Genomic DNA, 16,166 nt, shown 5'->3' on the forward strand with positions numbered 1-16,166 from the left:
CTGAGATTTACATCAAGTCAAACTCTAAATGCACAATTTTGCCAGTACCAAAACATGCACGTTGTAATTTGCAAATTCAAATGGAAGAGCAATGCTATGCTGTGTATGATACAGAGATGGGGACTCGAGTTTGAGACTCGGACTCGAGTGCGACTTAAGTCGCACAAACAGTGACTTCAGACTCGACTTCAGACTCGTCCTCGAAAGACTTCAGACTCGACTCGGACTCGAGCTCCGGGACTCGTGAACAATGTTAATTTTTAGTAAACGTCAGATGAGCTCGCTGTTAGAGTTGTGACGTTCGCGAACGAACCGATTCTTTTGAACGGCTCATAAACATGAACGATGGGAGCCGAGTCACGGCTGGAGGGGAGCCGTTCTTTCTGTCGCTCTTTTTTCCTATGCGTGTTTCTGAGCGCGTGTTTCACACAGATGCACACAAATGAGCTCCTCCGCGAGACAGAACAGTTATAGGGGCAGGGGCGCACCCAGCGCAGGCCAACCCTTTATAGCGTGATGATATTAGTTATTAGTTGTGCACGCATCCTTCACATGAGTACTCCAGTGGAAAAAAACCTGCGTGCCTCTGTCATTGGGTAGGAGCGGAGCCATGACGTTTTGCACAGATATTCATTGCAGCCCACTTTGTTATTGTTCATTGACTTGAAGGGGCTGATGTCCTATTTGCAAAGTTTACAGTAGTAATAGTATGTAGACATTTCCATTTTATTTATTCTAATTTTATCTACTTTAAATATTTTTGGTTCTCTATCAACATGTTCTTGTGTGATAACAATGTTCTTGTGTGGAAGTGTTTGTAGTAAAAGCTGATTTGCACAGAAATTCATTGCAGCCGGCTTTGTTTTTGATGTTTATTTGTGAGTAGGTATTGTATGAATAACATAAGTCAGCGTAGCTTTGTTCATTCTTAAGCCAGACAAGAGGTGTGCAGCTATACAGCCAGGACAGACAGAAGGCCATTACTGAATCCATAAATGCAAAATACAGATATTAACTTAAAAGTAAAGCATTCTTGGTGTTTTTGTCATGTTGCAATAGCCTGTTTACACTGATTATATACCAAAATCAAAGTTGATATTGTATGCTAATAAATAGAGTTGTCATAATAACATATTACATGCTTTGAATTCCTTATATATAGCTATGCAGTGTTCTAAGCAGCTTGGATGGGTCGCTGTACGTGATGCAACATTTATTATAACCAGAGACTTAATATAATAAAGAGACTTGAGACTTGACTTGGACTCTAGCTCAGAGACTTGAGACTTGACTTGGACTCTAGCTCAGAGACTTGAGACTTGACTTGGACTCTAGCTCAGAGACTTGAGACTTGACTTGGACTCTAGCTCAGAGACTTGTGAGCATCTCTGGTATGATACTATAGCCTGAACCCACAACATCCTCACCAGCAAAAGGAAAATAGCAAAAACATGATTGAGATGGGATTTAAATCTTCTTGGAAACTCCAGTCAATGAAGCACATTCATAATCTGCAACGAAACAGAACATCCCAGGAGCATTTCCAGCATCGAACATGATTGAAGCTGTGCATGGTTTCACATTCACCGGGAGAAAGAAGACAAACATATGATGCATTGTTGATGTTCTTTGTTCCAAGACACAACTCGCTTCTGGAGTAATTACGGACCCCCGGAATGGAGCAGGAACATTAGCAGATGTATTGGGTTTTACATGGAAGTTATAAGCCAAAGCCTAAATGAACATCTGCGCTCCTGTTAGGAACCATGAGAAAGTAGAGGAAACAAGCATTTAAAAAGCTGAGTTGCATCAAGGGTAATGTATTTTTATCATAGACCGGGCACTCAAATGCATGCATTACACATGTAGCACTCATAAACAATCACTAAGACTTGGCAAGCTCTGAGAAGTTGATTCTTTACAAGCACTTAACCATTTATGGGTGTCAGACTGGTTGTCTAAACTAGCTTTCAAGCGAAGGCTATTTTTTTTTTTTTTTTTTTTTTTTTCATAACATTGGCTCACTGACTCATAAGTTGCCTGCACACAACATTTTTCCCTCTAATTCATCTTGCTGAAAAGCACAATAAGCAAAACCAGGAATTCATTTTATGGCAAAATTATATACCCACCACATGTCCCTAAATCTCAAATGATTTATAGACAATGTATTTAATACAGTTAAACTCAGCAGTTTTCAAACTTCTTGACCCCCAGAGGTGATGATCCTCTGGGAATAAATAAAAAAAAATAATTTATATTATATAATAAGTGAATGAATTAATGAATAAATTAATACATACATATATGCAGACATACTTTATCTATTGTTACAATTTCAAATAAATGGTTTTGTTTTAATATAATTTAAAATGTCATTATTTTCTGTAAAAGCAAAGCTGCAGTTCCAGTCGCCTTCAGTGTCACGTGATCCTTCAGAAATTATACTTTTATACTTTTATAAATTAATAAAAATTACATAGAATTTCTAACTTTACCATCTGAAATTGTTTGGTATGAAGATGAAAAATGTTGTCCTACCAGTTCTGTTTCTAAAACAAGATCACATTGTTAGACATAGTTCTGCAACTATCACTTAAAAAAATAAAAATAAATAAATAAATAAATAATAATATTAGATTGAAAGATCAGAAAAAGCCCATACATACTCGTCCATTGAATCCCCTGCTCAAAATCAGGACAGAAATGGTCTAAAGTGGACAAAAGAGGTTGATAAAAATGGCAGGTGTAAATGGAAGTTTGTCTCCCTTGTCTATTTCTGATCCATTCAACGAAACCACATCTTAATGCAAGTGTAAACATGGCCTTTGACAGACTTGAAGACACATATTTATAGCTTTAAGTGACTCATAAAGAGGGCAAATAAATGCTATACTACAAGTTCATAGATTGACTGAACTGATAACATGTTTGGTCTTAAATTGACATGTCAATTTAGTGTCCAATAAGTGGACATTAAAAAGTGTTAAAATAACTACAATTATAGTGAAGTGGATATTACACATGTAAGCTCCAGCTTTAGCAGGATAATGGTGAAAGCCGGCTGTAAAGTTAGGTGGTTTGTAGCACGAGGCCGTCTCTTTTGTCTAGCCCTTGGCAGCACACTGAATGAAGAGGAAATCTAATTGGTTTTCTGGAGTGGTCATCACTATTCCGGAAAATGGAATTTGCCTGTGAAACAGCTGGGAGCCTCTGCTTTATTTTTTTTTTTATTCAGTGGAATTTTGTGATGATGCAACTTAGCTTTCTAGTTCAACGTTTTTTCATTCTTTACTTGCTGTTAACTTTTTTTTATTTTAATTTTTTTTTTTTTTTTATGGGTGTATGTACATATTTATTTAAGGTATTATAGCTCACATATATATATATATATATATATATATATATATATATATATATATATATATATATATATATATATATATATATATGCAAAAGAAGCACACAAGGGCAAGCTCTCCTCAGTGCAAAGCACGAGTGCAGCAGATATAGTATATAAGGTGGGCTGAAAGCAAGGGCTAATTTAATGGCTAGCCTGCTAGGCAGGAATATGACGCGGGTACTTCATTAGCTGGCTAGAAACTGATTATGCACCCCTCCGATTCATTACATCCCACTCAGATCCCCTTGGTCTACACACCGGGACACACAAATGAACTCTGAGCTAAAAACTTGACACCAAAGGGAGTTTTAAGTGGCACAAATGGCTGCTTTGCAAATCCGGTGGGGGAAATCTTGCCAACAAAAAAGATTAGGGGATCTCTTTAGATAGATAGATAGATAGATAGATAGATAGATAGAGAGATAGATAGATGGATGGATGGATGGATGGATGGATGGATGGATGGATGGATGGATGGATGGATGGATGGATGGATGGATGAACGGACGGACGAACGGGTGGACAGAGAGATGGATGGATGGATGGATAGACTATGGATGAATGAACAGATGGTTGGACAGACAGACAGACAGATAGACAGAAAGATAGATAGATAGATAGATAGATAGATAGATAGATAGATAGATAGATAGATAGATAGATAGATAGATAGATAGATAGATAACCATATGATTTTATGACTACAGCAGTGGATTTACTGTTGTAAAAATGACACATTGAATCAATGACATTAATATATATGAAGTCTTCTCTTAGACTTTTCTCCTTAGGTTTGAATTTCAGGACATGACCTTTATAAGAAGCAAATATAATGCTTTCACACTCAATAAGTTATTTGATTCAACACTAGTGCTGAACTCATAAAATTTGGACATCTTGTTTGTTGCACTCTAGCGAATTCATTTCCACAAATTTCAAATGATTGAGGCATGAAATGAGATGAGAACAGTGTGATGGCTGCCATGCTAATATAAGACTTACTGGAGAAGTGCCAATAACTTTGTTAACCACTAAATTGCTTCAATATATCACTGCGGTTTATAACTGATTGTGCAAATTGGTGAATCCTATGGGCTGTAACTCTGAAAGCCAAGGCTGCGGACACCAGACGATATATCCCAAAAAGTGATTTGATATGCGGCTTATTTTTGACACATAATGTGCTTCTAACTTCTGCAGTAGATATTTGCATATGCAGCTGTACAGAGCTGCACAGTACTGCAGCATTTAATAAAAGCAGTACCTTCAGTAATGAATAGGCCTATATATTCAGAACAATGCAGAATGAATATTGTAATTATCCAGGTACTTGCAAATTGATCGCTCAGAGTTTAGAGATCAGCAATCAGGTACAAGGCTATTTAAGTTTGTATTTAAGTCTGAAGTAAAATTATGCAAAAGTGATTGAGTGTCTTGGTTTTGTGAATCAACCTGAAGTATGTCAGAAAGAGCTCAGGTTAGAGAACTATTCGTTTTTTTAAGGAATACTTGGCTTTATTATAGGATATGATTTTTTTTTGTTTTGTTTTTTTGCTCCTATTCCAATTTTTTATCCTCATGTCCTGATCTGGAATTTGATTGTAAATCTACTGATTGATCCACACTCCATAACAGATGGAGGCGGTAATGCACCAATAAGCTGGATTTTAACCACGGTTAAAAATGAAGAAGAAGAAGAAGAAGAAGAAGAAGAAGAAGAAGAAGAAGAAGAATACATCCAACCATTGGGGGGAGCTCTCACAGCTGCTTGAGGCCAAACCAAGCACATGGCAAATAATTTTTACTTGCAGGTAAGATTCATACAATAGATCTCTGGATAAATGTGTTAAAGTGTGTGTATGTATATACTGTATTATGCATTATCTGACTTGTCTCTACGTGATAATGTTGTTCTCAATTGTCTGTGGCTTGTGATTGTTAATAAGATTGGTATGTCGCTGCAACAGAGTTATAGTAAAGCGTGGCATTTCACACTGGTTTGGATGGGTTATAGCTAAATCTAAATTAAAATTTTGGAAATGCTCAAAAATATATTTTGCCTAGATCACCATAAAAGTGACATGAGGGTGGCTAAATAAACAACATACATTTTTAATTATCATTTCCATGTTTCTTTAAATATTCATGCAGTTTCAAATGAATTTCTGCAGCTAATTATTCCATGTAAGTTTCATGGCTAGGAAATTCTTGCCTTAAGTTTGTGTCTGTTTCACTAATTAACAGCAGTTAAATCAGCAGCCCCATATTTTTATTGGGTAATTATGGCATTTTATGAACCGATGCCCATATGTCAGCACTGCGGATAAATTAGACCGTGTCTCCCTAATTGTGTTTAGGAACAATGGGTGCCAGAGTTTAAAGGAATAATTGGCCAGAAACTCCCTCTGATGTTATCAGAACTTTGAAAAAGAGTTGATGAAAGTCTTTTCTTAATGATGATCTGAGATTGGTGTGGATTTTGGAAATGATGAAAACAAGAAGTGAATTTGGAATAGACCACGGATCATTGTGTTTAAGCATGTGCACTGACAGCAAGACCATGTTTGCCACAAAACAACTTTTGAGTTCTACAATTATAAATTAGATGAGGTTTTTTTTTTTTTTTTTTTTTTTTTTTTTTTTTCTAATGAGATAAAATACAATTGTTAAATAATTTGAAATACAATAACTCTTTTTATTCAAGTGGCGAAATGAAAAAAAAAAAAAAAAAACTGGAAATTCAAACACGTTCTCACAACATAATTCTTATTTCACTTCTACACATTGGGATATTCATTTTCTTTTATTTTTTAAACATGTAACTTTACATTAATATATAAAGTATTATTTTAATATGCTGAATAATAATATATTTACAGTAAATAATCATACTAAAAGTTTTTTTTTTTTTTTTTTTTGTATTTGGATCGGTGTTTGCCATCGTTTCTCATATGTACTTTGTGAAAATTGTAATTCTAATTTAGTGTTTCAATCCATTATATAGGCACTATTATATATTTTTTTTCTTGAAAATGTGTGTTGAAACAAAACACTCTCTGGAAAATGCACAATAATTCACATAAATAATGTATAAATCTTTGGACCTAAAGCTGTGTAGATTGTTTAAAAGATTATAGTTATATACAGTTTGTAGATTTGGACTTTATGGTTATGTTTTGGTTAATTCAAATAAGCTATTATGATTTTGCCATCTTGTAAAAATTTCTAAGGCTGGTCTTGAGACAAGGTTGTATATTTCTTTGTTTGTTTTATTTATTTGTTTTTTATTTATTTTATTTTTTGGGGGAAAAGATATGAATACTTTTATTCAGTAAGGATGCATTGAATTTCAGTTTCCACTGAAATATGAAGCAGCACAACTCTTTTCAAAACTGATAATAATAAGAAATGTTGCAGCAAATTAGCATATTAGTATATTACAATTATTTCTTAGGGATCATATGACACTTAAGACGTAAAGTTTAGCTTTGCATCAGATGAAAAAAAAAAAAAAACATTTTACATGCAACTTGAAAGACCATACAGTTTTTTTCTTTATTCGTTGCGTTGTTCTTTAAATACAATAATCATTCATAAAAAAGGACCATCGTATTATATCTGATAGCTTTGCAGTCCTAGTATTTATTTTAAAGACCCACAGATTCATACTTGTTTTGAACCTCCATTGTAACAGGAATCAATCTGACAGCTAATGGGTGCAAATGAGTATGAACAGATGAACGTCAAACAGAAAGCTCATCTTATTCCACTCGTGGACTTCAATTAATAAGATTCCTGGGTATCAAACTTATACCTACACCTATGCTCCCAAATCACCTGCCTGGTATGTCTTGTATCACAGTTTTTCTCAGCTGGCTCCAATCTCAATTGCCATTCTGAGTCAAAACAATGTAAGCAGTTGGAAATAAATTGATTTTGTTCTGTATAATGTCATTTGAACAGTGTAACAGGTGTGTATTATTATTATTATTATTATTATTATTATTATTAATAATAATAAGACCACCTTGGTCTTAAATTGTTATATCTTTATTTGACAGATGTGATATTTCGCCATTCTGTGGTTGAAAATAAACTAATTTATAGCTCATTCATGTCAACGGTAGGGCGATGGCGCTAACAGGTACAGATGTCCATGACTAAAGTGTCGTTTTTTCAGGATCTAAAAGGCTGTTATGATTGCAAAGTAAGCTGCTGGGTTCTTCACGAATTCCATCACGCACGCTTTATCACATCTCTTTCACTCACTGCCGCTCGCTCTCCAGCCACCCTGAGCTGATACAGTTCAAGATTGAAGTTCTTTTTAAGGCCTCGCCGAGTGAACTTGTTGCTGGGGTTCATGTTTCTATCCTTCAAGGAATAATGGTATTTTAAAAACAGAGTGGGAAGAGGAAGATAACGTTACACTGGATGAGATCTCTGTAAAGGTTCCTCTGAAGCTGTTTCACACACATACAGTATGTTGTGAAAATGCAACCACAGCAAGCTAAAAAAAATAGACTAAAACTGTCTAAAATGGAAGAATGCTGACTTTTTTTCTCAATGTATAAATATGTATAAATTTGTTCTTATATATAAAATGTATGTACTGTGTGTGTGTGTGTGTGTGTGTGTGTGTGTGTTTTACAGTATATTTGGACTGTTCTACTTAAGTTAATGTTATAAAGTCCTTGTGAAGGTAATGTTTTTCAGGGTTGCAACTGTTAAAGATAAAGTTAAAGACCATAGCCTTGTCCTTACTTCTACAGCAAACTCTGTTGGTTGGCTTTAACTTAGCCACTTGATTTAGCCTATTGATTTATTTCATTAGTCATTGTGTATGTTGACTGATTTCCTGTAGAACAGGAGCATCTCAATGAATTAGAATGTTGTGGAAAAGTTAATTTATTTCAGTACTTGAACTCAAATTATGAAACTTGTGTATTAAATAAATTCAGTGGACACAGACTGAAGTAGTTTAAGTCTTTGGTTCTTTTAATTGTGATGATTTTGGCTCACATTTAAAGAGCCACAAAGATGGGAAATCAAAAATTACCTGTATTACAGTGTGTGATGTAGCTGTCCATCAGTGTAAACAATGTGCAAATAATTAAACCAAAAAGTACACAATTTATAAAGTTATTGGCTTCTAAAGTAAGGAGTCGACTCTGAATCGCTGAAACAAGTTGTTATAGATTTCAAATCTTTTGCCCATCTCTATGTACGTCACTAGGAGCACTTTGCATAATAATCTCCGCCTACCGTTTTGGGAGAAACGGAACTCTGAACTGCCCCACCCCCCACACAGACGCTCTGGTTGGTGTGAGAGCATCATGTCGAGGAGACCTTTTGTTTTATTTTCACTGCCAAAGAATGAAGATCAGAAGAACCAATGGCTAAAATTCATTTTCACCACAATACCAGAGCAGTCCAACAAATCCCTTTTGTTGTGTACACAACATTTCACTGATGACGGCTTTTCTAATCTCGGTGAGTACAGCGGGATTTTCAAAGCGTTTGGCCATAAAAGATGGTCCATTACCAAATTTATTTAGAACAACGAGTATCTCCGAATCACAACGCAAAGTATGATTATGAAGTTATGTGTCTGTTTTCTGCCGAGCGTCTTATCAGTATGTGTGCTGCCTGCAGCCTTTGTTTGTACTGATCGTCATGTACAAACACGTCATTAAAATGAAGTGTAACTCCGTGAATACTCAACGAAGAGACATGAGAGAGATCTATAAAAAACAGATATTCTGTGATAAAGTAATCCATATGAAAACAACACGATGTCTGTTTTTCATGTCTCTCTTCGCACGCCCCCCGCGCTGAACGCGCTAATTCAGATTCAAACTGAAGCGCGCGGCTTGAATACACCCACACAGGAGAAAAAGCAGCGAGACTGTTCAAGTTTTTTATTTTACTGTTTGCTTCGTGATGAGAGGAATAAGACATAATTCACCCCAAACAGATGCTAACGCAAAGTTTACTGTGGTGGTGTGTGCGGAACAACCAATCAAACCTTACTATGTTAGTTGACCAATCAGAACACCGTATGCTACCGAAAGCTGGGGTTTAAGGAAACTGAATCTTTTGAACGGCTTCGCGTGAACCGTTTGGGGATCTCTGAGAATTGAGGTAATTTTAAAATGATATTTTGACAAAATGACAATGTTTTTTAACCTTGGATGGTTTTAAAACTAATGTACAGGACTTATAAACAGTGATAGGAAGCTTAGAATTTTCATCTTACTGGCTCTTTAACAAAAACCCACCAATTCACTCAACAGAATATGGTGACATGCCAATCAGCTAATCAACCCCAAACACCTGCAAAGGTTTCCTGAGCCTTCGAAATGGTCTCTTGGTTTGATTAACTAGGCTACACAATCACAGGGAAGACTGCTGATCTGACAGCTGTCCAGAAGACAATCATTGACACCCTTCACAAGGAGGGTAAGCTACAAACGTTCATTGCAAAAGAATCTGGCTGTTCACAGAGTGCTGTATCCAAGCATGTTAACAGAAAGTTGAGTGGAAGGAAAAAGTGTGGAGGAAAAAGATGCACAACTAACCAATAGAACCGGAGCATTATGAGGATTGTCAAGCAAAATCGATTCAAGAATTTGAGTGAACTTCACAAGAAATGTACTGAGGCTGGGGTCAAGGCATCAAGAGCCGCCACACACAAATAATGTCAAGGAATTTTGCTACAGTTGTTATATCCCTCTTGTAAAGCCACTCCTGAACCACAGACAACATCAGAGGCGTCTTATCTGGGTTAAGAAGAAGAAGAACTCGACTGTTGTCCAGTGGACCAAAGTCCTCTTTTCAGAAGAGAGCAAGTTTTGCATTTCATTTGGAAACCAAGGTCTTAGAGTCTGGAGGAAGCGTGGAGAAGCTCATAGCCCAACTTGCTTTAAGTCAAGTGTTAAGTTTCCACAGTCTGTGATGATTTGGGGTGTAATGTCATCTGCTAGTGTTGGTCCCATATGTTGTTGTTTTTTAAACCAAAGTCACTGCACCCGTTTACCAACAAATTTTGGAGCACTTCATGCTTCCTTCTGCCGACCAGCTTTTTGAAGATGCTGATTTCATTTTCCAGCAAGATTTGGCACATGCCCACACTGCCAAAAGCACCGAAAGTTAGTTAAATGGCCATAGACAATATATGGGCTATTGGCAAGAGGAATTTGAGAAGCAAGAGAGCAAAATATGCTGATGACCTGAAGGCCACTGTCAAAGAAACCTGGGCATCTATAGCCCCTCAGCAGTGCCACAAACTGATCACCTCCATTCCACGCTGAATTGAGGCAGTAATTTAAGCAAAATAAGCCCCTATCAAGTATTGAGTACATGTACAGTAAATGAATATGCTTTCCAGAAGGCCAAGGTCTTTTGAAGTATTCTTATTTGTTGATGACATCAGTTGACATCAATGGTGGGTTTCTGTTAAATGCAACCCAAAATCATCTCACTTAAAACAACCAAAGACTTGTAAGAATCAATTTAATACACACGTTTCACAATTTGAGTTGAGTTACTGAAATAAATGAACTTTACCACAATATTCTAATTCATTGAGATGTACCTGTACATAAAGCAAATTCTTGAGCCTTGTTTTTCCCGTTTATTGTTCATTTGACTAGTTTTCTGACCTTGATATAAGTGGACTTTATTTCGGCACACATACAAGAAATATTGTAGATCTATTTCTGAATCGGTGCCACTTGATATTTTCCTTTTCTGGTAGCTGCTGACTACAACAATGAAACTGCCATTATTTCACCCACTGGCTTTCTATATTGGAATTAGGGATTGTATAGCAAGTATGCCTTTATACTGATATTACAGATTGGATTGCAGAATTGAGATATTCTTTGTCTGAAAGAATATTACTATTCTGAAAGAAGAATACTATTCCCCCTATCTGACCCCAGATTCCTTAATACATTTTATATGTCATTTTTGAAACATGTCAATTTGAAATGTTTGACCAGATCTGTGCAAAATCTAAATTTAATGCCAAATAAATTATTTTGTGTTCAAATCACTGTACTCTTTGCACTGCCGTGACTGGGGACTGAACATAAGTGAAACCCTTGATCATGCGACATGCTGTCTGCCTCTGTTTTGTGATTTGTTGAATGGCTTTGACGCTGTCAGATGTGATGTTCCTACAAAGAGTCTAGTTAACATTCACTTTTCTGACAATGTGGTAGGATAGACCGTTAAATATTTTACAGATCAGACTCATGGCATCCAGTTTAAAGGGTATCATGTCTGAGGTCACAAGTCTGTTCCCCAAGGTTTAGTTCAGTACCTAGTTTTGTTTACTTGATGTAATTTTTTCTGAGCATTTACAGTTGTATTCTAACCACCAGCCATTCAGTTCAGCCCTGACGGTGCTGAAATATTTAATAGTATATAATTGTATAATAATACCACCCCAGTTTATTAAACTTGTTTTAGCTTACCATATGTACAGGTATTATAATAGTAAGTACATGAAACATGTAACAAGGACACCTTATAAATACAATGTCACCAAAATTAGTTCAAGACTGTTACTACTGTTACTCCAAATGCTATTTTCCTGAATAGCATTTTATTTATACGGCAATTTAGGTTACACTTGCCTAAATAAACCCAGAACCTTCCTCTTTTGTCTGTTTTTGTTTTTTTGATAGGTGTTTAGGGAATCAAATGTAAATGTCTAAGTGTGTGTAATGCTTAATGTGATACTGCTAATCTTGGACAGCTTTCTTTTTTTCTCTCTTGGCAGGTTAACTAAGGGTTTTATTTAAAAAGAGTCTAGACAACAGGCAGATATCAAAATAATTCTACTCAAGCACCTTCTCCAACCCTTTCTTTTTTCTTGAAAAAGCCTAATGGTCGAGTTGTTGAATTATGTTGTTTCTATTAAACATAATTGTAGCTATCAGGAAGTAGTAATTTATAGGCTTAGATCAAATTGAATAATCAAGAAATTGTAGAAATGATTTGCATATCAGATAGAAATGATTTGCATATCAAATTCCTCTCTCTGCTTTCATCCCAGTCTCCTGCAGTATCTCTTTATTGGTGGATACAGAAGCTCAGGGGAAACATCACTATCGGTTTCTCTGACCTTTGTGCTTCATGGCCTGGAGGAGATGTGTGCAGACCTGACATTGAGGCTTAGGATGATGAGAGGTTGCTTGCTTGGACTCAAACCATATTAAGATGACAGCTGGTTCTCCATGCCATAGTCATTGTTAAAGGGCTCATATCATGAGGAATCAAATTCTCCTTGATCTTTGGAGATAAAAGATGTACTTGATGTACCGTGAAAATGTACTTTAACTTTCAGAAGTCAAAACTTCCTTCTAAGTTGCAAAATCAAAATTGTTGGCTTCACTTATGCTGTAAGTGGACATTGGGGAAAAAAATAAATAAATACAAAAAATATATAATATGACCCCTTTAATGTATATTCTCTTTGATATTTTGATTTCCTCCAACCAAAATCATTTTTTTATCACTTTATACTTTGATATCAGATCTTCTATGTGTGGATTCATAAACATTGCTGATTTAAAAAAATATATATATATATTTTCCATGATCTGCTCTTGGGATATGATTCAATCATTGCTTCGCTGAAGGAGGATATCTGAATGTTTATCTTTCATCTTACTTAATGCCGTTCTTATTGATATAAGGGAAATTGTTTTAAAGCAAATTTGAATGAATGCACATTTGGCCAGTAGTGCAAAGGAAACCTCTTCTTATTGTTTTCTTATGACATGACGGTGATGGGGCAACAAAAAATATTCATAATTGCCAGGAGGTTGAACTTCACATGCTCCCTTTGAGGCTACAGAGGTATGAAAAATCTCTCAGGCATTGTTTTATACAGAAGATTTAAAAGGACACTTTCCCGAACATGAAAATGCTGTCATCATTCTATAAACCAGTTCACGATGGCCTTACTGGCAAATATTTCTCATTCCTTTTCAAGTCACAACTTTAATTTAAGTATCATTTCACCATGATTTCTTCCTTATAGCTTTTAGGCTAGTGATTTCCATTTAAATATGATGAAACCAAGTCTCCCGGCCTTCGCTGACAGACATGTGACCACACCGGGGTTATCTGACCTGAGCCGGGGTCTCATCATTACTGTAGCTTAAGGGACTTACTTCTGTTTGCATGTCTGTGATAAATTACCAGAGTGAAATTTACAGACCAAAGTGTGGATTAGAAGGTGGAAGGAGGTTAATGAATTTCTTGTTGAAAGTGCTCTCTTGATTGGTGGCGGAGGGTTCAAATGGTCAGTTATAAAGTGTTTTTTTTTTTTTTTTTTTTTTTTTTTTTCTATATTGCATATGGGAAACGACAGCTACATATTGATTAACAATATAAATATCAGAGAACTAGCCACCATGACCTAAGCGCAGCTCATTTAAATGAACAAATGCAGCTTGTGTGATAAAGATAGCTTCATTACATCCACTAATGACAGAGAGCCCTAGATAAATCATGACCTTATCTGAATTGGTGATGCATGGTTAAACATTTGGCCCATGGCCTGGGATATTCTTTTTTTTTCCCCGTGAATGAATATTTCCGCCATTTCCGCTTGAGTTGAACAAAAGAATAACACTGTGATCTGCAATCCCATCCCTCTGTCCAAGGTTTTTAGGGCCATTTTAGCTGTACTTTTTATACATCTGAGGACAATCTTTTTCCAGATATATACTGTACAAAATATAAATATATGCTAGATAACTACAGTAAAAAAAAAATTGGGTGTCGAAAGAACAGTGTAATTATGATCATTATTTATGCTATGTGTATTTAAAGGTCCAAAAGAACATTAATATCCCTAGATATCTACAGTCATTGCTCAGTTAGACAGCTGGATAACAATGCATATTCACAGGTCTAATTAATTCAATGCTTCAGTAAATATGTATATCTGTTCCAAGTATGCTATTCCCAAGTAGTATCATGATGTGGGAGAACTGCAGGCATATGTGCATATTTTAGAGGCACTATATTTCTTATGGCATCTGATAAAACTGATAAAAGAAAGATGCATGCTACATAGTATAGCACTATACTATGCAAGGTATGTATAAAATGTAAAAAGAAATTTTAATTTATATGTATATATTTTTTGTGATTACTGTGTAAAAATAAAAGTATACAAATAAATGAAAATTACAGTGCACTGTGTTAGTGGTGGGCAATACTGCAAAATTTGGTATCGATCCGATACCAAATAAATTTTATTACAGTCATTGCAATATAACATGTATTTATTACAATGTAGTAAATTCCCCATGTTTATGTTTGCTATTCATATATAAAAATATAAATAATACATAAATGAAAATGATTGTGTATATAATGTCTTAAGCAATACATTTACTACATTAATTTACCCATATTTCATTTTTAGTATGTAAATATATTTATAATATAATTAATAAAATATTCTAACATATTATAAACAATATTACACAGTATATATGTATAAATGCCATATATTTCCACTGAGAATTAAAAGCACTCAGGATAGTCTGCAGGTACAGTCCTGCACCAGCCATGTAACTGTCATGTGAGATGCTTGTTATAGCCAACAGATCATTCCCTCCAGGTATTAAAGACCTCCCTGGTTTAAGTGCTGCTTATTCACTGAAGAAGTCTCTAGAAATGTGTGAGACACAGCTATGTCTGCGTCCTGCGCACACATTTACACTCCTAATTATTTGACATCCTCTCTTTATTGTGCCAACGTGCCATCAAATAAGCCCCCTCTTCTTTGTCTCAACACAAATCATCACAACTGCTGCTTTATATCATCAAACCATTTACATGCTTCGCTTTACAGGCATCAGTTCAAAGCTCATGCTAGAAGAAAATAAAGCACCGCTGAGTCAGTCCTCCGTGGCATCAATCAAACAATAAAAGCAAAGGTAAAGGGTATCAGCATGTGACCTCTTGGCCTCTTGTCATTTCAGGGGTGGAGGGAAAGAAATAACATAACAGTAAAAAAAAAGAGCTAACCTCTCTGGCCTTCCACATCGCAACTAGGCCCTTACGAATATATTTAAGATCATGCGTCAAGGGAGCTGATGTCTTCTTCATGCACACACTTGCCTTGTGATGGATAAAAGTGACCTTTAAAAGAGCTTTTACCTCGGCGATCCTTGTGTTTACCTGGAACGCAACGTTCATCAAATGTTACAACGAATTGAGGGCTGCACAGGAATGCTAACACCCCTTGGGGTGAAAAAATCGCCATGTTATATGATACAAAGGATGTACAGTAAAAGTTTACGAAATGAGGAAGAAAATGTTTCTTTTTTTTTTTTTTCATATGGGGAACAGTTGACAAGCTAAAGGAGTAGTTTGCACAGAAAAGAAAATGTTCCTATCGTTTACTTACCCCCGTGCTGTTTCGCTGTTGTATTGCTTGCTTTCTTCTGCACAGCACAAAAGCAGATTTGAGGCAGAATGTCCTTAGGCAGCTTCTCCATAGAAACAAAGTGAATGGTGATTTCAAATGACATGACCCAAAAAAAAGGCTAAGATCTATCATACAAATCATCCATATGCCTGGTGAACGATATTTCAAGTCTTTTGAAGGCATACAGTGGCACTTCAAACTTGAAGTCATTATTTAGTGATTATATTTCCATGTTTAAGCAAATATATTAATTAAGAATGAGTGTATTATTGTATATTTTCCTCGTGGACAAGTTTGATG

At 35.7% G+C, this 16,166-nt stretch overlaps 1 long non-coding RNA gene across 1 annotated transcript; it reads left to right on the forward strand.

The window, feature by feature from the left end:
• The first annotated feature begins 5,134 nt into the window (after nt 1–5,134).
• LOC127948522 (uncharacterized) lies at nt 5,135–12,861 on the forward strand. The gene is made up of 2 exons (XR_008152098.1): nt 5,135–5,214; nt 12,468–12,861. It is a non-coding gene; the product is annotated as an uncharacterized LOC127948522 (long non-coding RNA).
• The last annotated feature ends 3,305 nt before the right edge of the window (nt 12,862–16,166 follow it).

The sequence above is a fragment of the Carassius gibelio genome, chromosome B1, assembly GCF_023724105.1.
Source record: "Carassius gibelio isolate Cgi1373 ecotype wild population from Czech Republic chromosome B1, carGib1.2-hapl.c, whole genome shotgun sequence".
In the NCBI taxonomy this organism is placed as follows: Eukaryota; Metazoa; Chordata; class Actinopteri; order Cypriniformes; family Cyprinidae; genus Carassius; species Carassius gibelio.